Here is an 8,432-nt window from a genome sequence, read left to right as displayed (position 1 = left end):
AAGCTGGAGTAATTTTAGGGCTCGATTTGTTTTCTTTCCTCAGGGATCACAGTTCTGTACTGCCTAATACCCAATATCTGAAAATAGCTGTTTTATAAATTGTATTCGGTTTTTTATTTTATGATGAGAGAACCTTTTATGAAGCTATTACTTTTTCATGGATGGAAGTAAAATCCATTCATTGACTTTTTTTTTTTCTTTTCAAAATGTATAAGACTTTGGATCCAAATATAACTAATCCCTACTTTATTATGTTTAATGATGGGAAACTGGTTTTCTCCATTTTCAAAAAAGATCATTCCCCAGAGAACAGGAAATACTTTGAAATTCTGGCATCTAGTTTAGGTAAAGAGATGTTTTCTGATGGCTATCTCTACCGGGAGGTTGCAATTCTGGGAAAGTCCATTAGAACTTTGTTTGGACTCAGTTCGCTGGGAAGGAAGGGATGTGTATACTTAGCTGACCATGGTTTCCTGTTTACTGAGCCTCAAAAACAACCAGTTTAAGTTCTTTGCAAGTATGCCCTCCTTTCCCTCAGTCCTGTAACTGTAGCGAGGGCTTAGTCTATACTGTGACAGAGCTGACCCATATTTATGCCTTCAATTACATCTGTGGCCAACCTCTTTTTATATTTGTCCCCTAAGATCCTAGATGTTGGAATGGATCTTATTTCACCAACCAACTATAATTGCCACCAATTTCAGCCTCGGACAGCCGGAAAGTCACACTGGTGAACATCATGACCCAGGATAGCTAGAGCATCCGTGTGCTGATGACTGGATCTTGAGATCTGTTATTGTTGCTAATACTTAGATAAAAATTTGCTCAAGCAAAACAATATTATATTTCCATCACACTGAGAGCAGAATTATATTAGTGCCACTTTTTCGCAGTTATTAGAATAGCCTGTGGTATTTTGCAGAACAAAAAAGATATTCAGAAAGTCCTGTTACAGTAATGCTGTTTCCTTCCAAGTGTATGTGGCAGGTGAATCCCTGGGGTAGGAGTCTGTGTAGCTGAGTTCTAGCATGAGACCTGTCATTTCCGCACATGACCACTTACTCTCCTCATATGCAAAGAGAACTAGCTAGAGAAAATGGGATTCTGTATCCTCCTGGTAGGTTTTGCACAATGTCTCTTCATTCCATGCAATTTTCTTGTACCACACCTCCCCTGAGTCATGCTGAGAACCCATGCACTCGTTATATGGGACCACTGAAATGTTGTGTAACCCATCTCTCTGTCTCTAGTTTACTATTCTCATGTGCTTATACTGTCTTTCCAAAAATATTTTTATAAATTCACTCTGAAATCAAATATCTATATCAAAGTGACTTACTGGTTTGTTTCTTAAATTTTATTCCTGCTCAACTGAGTATTCCAGTCAACAAATGCACATCCCAATAACACTGCAGAGGCCTGTGGCAGTATAGTAGGAAGTAACACAGCATCTCTTCCTAGTCAGCACAGAGCATTTTAGTAGGGTTGAACATTTGTATACTGGCCTAAAATGTATAAGTTCCAGGGATTAAATCCTCTAAGAGTATGTTATTTACCATTTCAAGGTGAAATTTAGTGCCTTCCTGATGGAGCTAGGGAAAGGAGCTGACACAGAGAGACTCCATGAGGACACCTCTGTAAAAACAATATTCATTCCTTATTTTGTAACTAAGAATAACATAAAAAGAAGTGGGAAGAAGTCCATACTCTACTATTTTTTTAGAAATACATCTTTATGCAAGTTACTTGACCTTTTAAATTTTCCATTATTAAACAAATATGAGGAAAATAACTAGTACCTAATTCATTGGTGTAATTTAAATAATAAAAGTGAGTGCAAAGAAGTTAGTACATTGCTTGGTACATAGTAAGTGCACAATAAATGCTGACATTTATTACTATCTAGCCTTGATATATCAGCAGCAAACACCTTAACATTTACAATAAACAATGAAAGAGCCTTTAGTTCAAAAAACATATCAAAGTCTAATAGCCTTTCCCAAATATTTCCATGTTTACAATCTAAAGCTCAGATTTGGTACTAGCATCTGGACTTCAGTATTAGCTCAGTATGATGATCAATTTGTTTTCTCTCAGGTACTTTCATTGGTTTGCAAAATGTTACTCCAGATGCAGAGTACAGCATTACTCCCCGATTTCACCAAAAATATCAACCATGAATGGTGCTTCTGTGTGTTGTGTGCTTTAAAGATCATGCTGAGAGATACAGAAAGGTCCAGTCATTACCTTGTAGTCTCCCAAACCGTTGGGCACTGGTTAGCAGGCTGTCCCATCACAATACCAAATGGAGCATCCTGCCGCCTGTAGCCTTGCTCCTGCCTAACATTGTGTGCCCTAGTGGCCCCCAACATAGATCAGAGATGGAGACCTGGAAAATGTATACAAAGAAGTGCTAAACTGAATAACTCTGAGCCCAGGAGAGAGTTAAGAGAGTAGAGGGCCAGAGACACTCTTGTTGGAGCTCAAGGTCTGTCTCATGGATGCTCAGAAGTCTGTCATTGTTTTCCATCAGGAGTCTTGAGAGAAGCCAGGCTCCACAGTGCACAACAGGGTGTCTAGGGAGCAGATGACGATCTTCTGTATGCCACCTCGATCCCCTGCCACTTCCAAAACTGCAACTCATACATGTCCCACGAAAAGAAGGCTATGGTATTGATTCACCCACCCATAATTGGGAAAGAGAGAGTTGACAGCATCTATGTATACTTGATCTTTCTGCATTGCTTACTGTACATAAAACTGGAACATATGGTTTGTAAGGCATGACTGGAGAATGAAAGGTAGTCATGTAAGTTCCCTACTTGTGTGGTTGATGGAATGTGAAAACTAAATCTAAAATGGCTTTCTCAGACTAACTTTTAAATCACATGTATTATACACATTGTAAGCCCTCGTTTCTTAATCTAAAACAAAAGACATCGCACGGTGGAAAAATGACTTTTCTAAGAAGCACTTCTGATGATTTGGGGCCATTTCAGAGGTGGATGTTGCTGTCTCTGTCCTCGCTTTTTGTATCATTCACCAACCATAGTAAAGTTTGGTGTTTGATATGGTGTGTGCTTGCTGTAAACCAGCTTTGACAATTCCAGTTTTCACAGTGTAATGACTTAAATCAGAACTGAGCCCTTCAACAAACCTTTGGGATTATAAATCCTGACACTTGGCTTCTCACTATTACCTTCTTTTCTTGACTATTCGTTAAGATCTCCTTTCTTCAAGATTTCTTGTTCTTGCCTTTTTCTGCTACCTTTGATCTCTTAAGGTAATCATTCATTCTAACAAAATCATTCACAGAATCATTTTTTCCCCTAAGGTATAGAAGAGATAGACAGTGATTCTATTTGGTTAAGTATACTAAAACCTAGGATCAATTTTTAGGTGTTTATTCTTAATTGAACTCCTGTCCCCTTCTCATTTCACAGGATTTGGAAGTTCCCCATCAAGAACAGTGATGTCAGCAGGGTCCATATGGTGTTTAAGGTTGCAGGGTGGTACGCAGAGCTTGAGGCAAGCTGGAGAGATCCCTAAGGACAGAATTTTAAGTCACATCCTGAAAACAACAGAGCATGTGGAAACTGCCTGTTCTCTGTTGAGTCTTCAGTCCTGGTAACTGAACTAAAAAAGACGGTGCTGTTTGGTTCTCAACGCCAGACTCAACCAGAAAAAGGAAATAACTATTTCTGTTGGCAGGTTAGTTTCTATATTATTACACATCACTGCCTTGAAAAATGTTTTAAAAGCTGTGTTTCTTGTATACCGTTGCATTGCTAATAGCAAGGAAAATGATTTTAAGTTCTCGCATTGTACTTTCTAGGCAACCTTCAATATCAAATTGAATTTTACTAATTAAGGCTCCTACTTGGACTAGAGATGCTAGCATATCTTTGCTAAGTGAGATGTGATATGAAATTCAAAAGTTACATTGTTCTTGAGCTTAGCTTTTTTTGCAGAGTGTGATTTTTAAATAATAAATATAATCATTGTTAACAGTAAATTGACTAGAAGCACAATGAGGTCACAATATTTCCTTTATCCTTAATTAAGAGCTACTTTTATTCATAGTATTTATGCAATAACACAGTAAATATTTGAATTACGTTAAAATCATTGAAATGGTTATTTTCAGGGCACCATAAAAGCGATTTGTATTACCTTACTGGCCGATTTGAAGATTGTGTAGGTGTGTGTGGGGCTGTCAGCCTAGGATGGGCCCGGGCCCGTTAATGTAGACAGGGCCTACAGCAGAGAAGAATTTCAGTGTTAGCAGGAAAAAGATACAGAAAAATGGTAAGATGCTTTAAGGTCAGCATGAACCGGACATCTGGCTCATTTGAGAAACAGCGTATATACTGACAGTGCCATTTCCTCTGCTCTCTATAATTTTCTTCTTTGATGGAAATAATATATGGGTAATATTGAGTATTATTTTAACTGTGGTCTGCATTTCTGTGGTTGTTTTCATCATCGAGGGGTGAGGAAATCTAAAATTTAGTGGGCTGGGGCAATGTGGTGGCTGTCATTTGAATTTGTCCATTGTTGGGACCTGGTGGAGTAAGATGGTGACTTGGAGGAGTAAGATGGTTTATCTAGAAGAGTTCAGTGATCTATACATGAAAGAGATTGAGGCTTGGGAAGCAGGACTATGAAGGGTCATTGTCTTGTTGCAAAAATTCACTTGTGAATCTGGTTTTCTCTTGGTACCGAGTGGAGCATTATCCTCAGTCTTTCTGTTGTGGAAAAAATGTTATTAGCCCAACACAATGGATTCTCTCATGGACTCTTATCCTCCAGCCTCCCTTAGTTTGGCTTCAGATAGAAATGATCCAGGGGCCCTTTCCCTTGCTTCTACTGCCCTGCATAACCTGGTTTTCGTACTGGAGCAGATGATATGTCCAGCAGCGAAATGTGGGATACCACTCACTGTGTGCACTGCAGCAAAAGGGAAACAGACTGTCATAGTTAGAAGAAGGCAAGCATACAGAAACAACTCATTTTCAAATAAGGGGATAATTTAAAGATAATTTAATTTAAACTTTCTCCAACATTCTCTTGAAGAAGACTATTTCCCCAGATGTTAATGTGGAGAGATTTGGGAAATGCTTGATTAAATTAATTTTTTAATAGAAACATGGTAATATGAATTATGAATCTCTAAGAGCATTTCATTTTTTGGAAGAATGTTTCAGAAAATATTAAGTTAAAAGTACATAAATGTCCAAGTTTTATAAAGTAAATACATGGTTTGAAAAAGTAAAAAGGAATGAATTAGAGGTTTTTTTAAATCTCCATGGATGATTTTTGTTTCATTCTCCATGTATGTCTAATCTTCTCGATTATCCATAAGAATGTATACTAGTCTGCAAAAAAAAATTTTAGAAAAAATAGATCCTTTTTCCCAGTCATACTTTCCGTGTATGTCATTTATCATTTAATAAGTTATGGATCCCTCTTTAAGGAAAATGGTGGATCAGCCACAGCCAAACATCATTTCATAGATGTTTTAATAAGGCTACATTTCTCTATAAACTCTGACCTCCTTGCTGGGTCCCTGCCTTCTCCTCCCCTTGAGCACCCTCAGTAGGAAGGATCAACTGAGGGTAAAAGGTGAACGGGGAAGAAGAGACACCCCTCACCTTCAGAGAGGCCCGTTTCTCTCCTCCGGTTTGGTCCAGTGTTTTTATCGACCAGCACAGGCCAGGACGTCGCCTTTTTCCGTCCTGGACCACTTCCCCTGCAGTTGGCATCCATAGCACGGACACCAAAGAATGTTAGCATGGATTGGGGAACTGGATTAATAGTTTTTCTTCCCTGAGAGTGAATAAAGCAATAACAGTCCCTTCACTTGTCACAGAATCATAGAATTATAATGAGAGTCCAAAATTGGGAGGAATTCTAACAATTTTTCATTCCAATAAAATCCTTGAACATAGAAGGCACTCAATTAATGTTGCATTGAATTATATATTGAACCCGGTCTCTCATTTTATAGATGAGAAAACTGGGGTCTAGAGGTGTTCAGAGACCAAGTTAGTCCTAGTGACAGACCTAAGATGGGAACCCTGAACAACTGCCTTCTAGACTTGCACGCCCTTACTCTGCCGTGCTATCTGTCTTAGACAAGGACCGTTCTGAGTTGAAATGCAGTAGTTGTAATATTTGTGTTTGACAACAACTGCCAATTGGGACTCTCTTCTTTCCATGATCTCAGTAAATCTGCCCTCAAGATGCTGCCTCAATTTCCTAATTCCACTTCCTTTTCAGTCCAATATATGGACCCTGCATTTCAAAGTACTGACTCGGCTGGCCAGAGTGACAATTAAAATAAATAGGCGAAGTCATCCTCAGTAGTCATGCAGGGGGACCTGGGTTAGCACTGGCACTCATCATCCGTTCAGAGTGGCTTCATATATTAAATTCGTCCAATGTAGTTAAATAATTCATATTAAGCAAAACATTATATATTTTAGAATAGCTGCGGGGTAAATAGTGACACAGTTTCCCTATCACACTTCTATATGGAGGAAAAAAATCCACAATATAATGAAAAAAGCCTCAAAACTCTTTAAAAGTTATACTGTTTGTTCTGGGATTGATCCTTTTACCCAGGGCAAAGTTTCTGCTGCCTCTTTCTAAAGCTTGATTTCTGTAATGTTTAGGGCAAACCTCTTTCTCTAGCTTTGCCCTAGTTCTTTGTCTTCAAGTTTGGAGGATATGAGCATCTTCCATGGAGTGGCCTTGTCTGACCCCAAGGCTGGATGTGTCTGGAGAGCTCCAGTTGATTAGAGCATCTATTCCCCCACCCCCCATTCTCTCTTTTCTTCATCATTCTTAAGGGTTCACTGAGCTTCTTAGATCTGTGAGTTTGTACTTTTCATCAACTTTGGGAAATTTCCAGCCATACTTAAAAAAAAAAAATTAGCACTATTTCAATACAATGTACAACAGTTAATCTACAAGCAAGTCAAAGATGGATGGGCGATTCTCATGCATAGAAGGCGTTACATTTGAAAGTAGGAAGAGAAGAGGACTCTGACCCTCTCCCCAGACTCCTCTGTGGTGAAGCTGAGGCTGATTTTTCTTTTTCTTTTTCTTTTTCTTTCTTTTTTTTCTTTTCTTTTTTCTTTTTCTATGGAAGGAACAGCTGTGTCCCTGCGTCCTGGACTGCTCTGGCCTTTTTTCTTTCTTTTTCACCCCTAGTGGTTCCATGGCCAGCTAAGGACCAGCAGAAGGATGGTGTTAGGTTCGCTTTGTCCTCTTCAGGGATGGGAATGCCTTTTGTTGGGAGTTCTGTCATTTTCCTTTCTTTCCCTCTAGGCTTCGGCATTGGTTTGGGAGACATTCAGGCTTCCATCCCGTTTAATCGCGCAGCTTTCCCTTTGCAGGCTGAGATGAGGAGCTCCCACTATAGGAACGTTAGCTGTTCTGGAGACAGGCTTGCTAGACGTATTTGCTCCTCTGAGCGCCATACACATGCTGTTCTCTGGGGAAAGACTGGCAGCTCCCAGATGTCTGCCAACATGCTGGACTTGTCCTTTGAGGACAAGGGGATGCTTGCAGCACTTGCTACAACCATGTTAAGACTTCACCTCATAGGTGGAGACATGTCAGAAGCACCTGCCCTGCTCAGGCTGGCTCTTCCTCCAGGATCCGTGAAAGCCGCTTCTGCCAGTGGTGCGTTGATCTGTCCTGAGTATGAAAACTTGGTGAATGCCACGTCCGTCGCACCTGCTGTGACTTCTGTTGTTATCTCTGCCACCTTTGCCCCTGCTTCTGCCCCTTTGTCTGGCATCGTGGGTTTCGTGATTGCAAGGGGAGTGTGTGTTTCCATAAATACAGTATGTCTAGGAAGACTGTTGGATTTCTCCTCACGCTCTCCCCTCCACCAGCTCTCCAAGCATAACCAGAAGAGGTGACCTTAAATATCTCAGGGATGATGTGAAGTCTCCTGATTCTGACCTCATCTTGGTGTCCTTCTCCATGGATATTCATGACCTGTGTTGAGTGGAAAAGAAACAAATAGAGAACAAAATAAGTGAGACCAGAAAGGTCTGCTCCCCCTCTTCCTCTAGATGAATGAATAACTCAAGAGCTTGTAATTAGAACCTTTGAAGTCATCAAGTCCGGTCTCCTGTTTAATGCTGGAACCCCCTCCAGAGTGTCCACATGATGGCAATTCAAGTTTTACTTGACCAGGTCTGGTGTCAAAAGTAAGACTGCTGGCCAAGGAGTATTTTACATTTTGATAGCTGCTAACCAATTGTGCACATGCACGCAGCATGTTGCACTGCCTCTGATATATACAAAAATCAGTGTGTGACAGCCACAGGGAGATAGATGATGACTCAGAGAAAGGAGTTTCTATTAGTTAAAAATGTCCCACAACAGACCAGACTGTATTGGGATTGTAAGTG

Source organism: Pteropus vampyrus, unplaced genomic scaffold (assembly GCF_000151845.1).
Source record: "Pteropus vampyrus isolate Shadow unplaced genomic scaffold, Pvam_2.0 Scaffold185, whole genome shotgun sequence".
NCBI lineage: Eukaryota > Metazoa > Chordata > Mammalia > Chiroptera > Pteropodidae > Pteropus > Pteropus vampyrus.
This window is presented reverse-complemented; position numbering follows the sequence as displayed.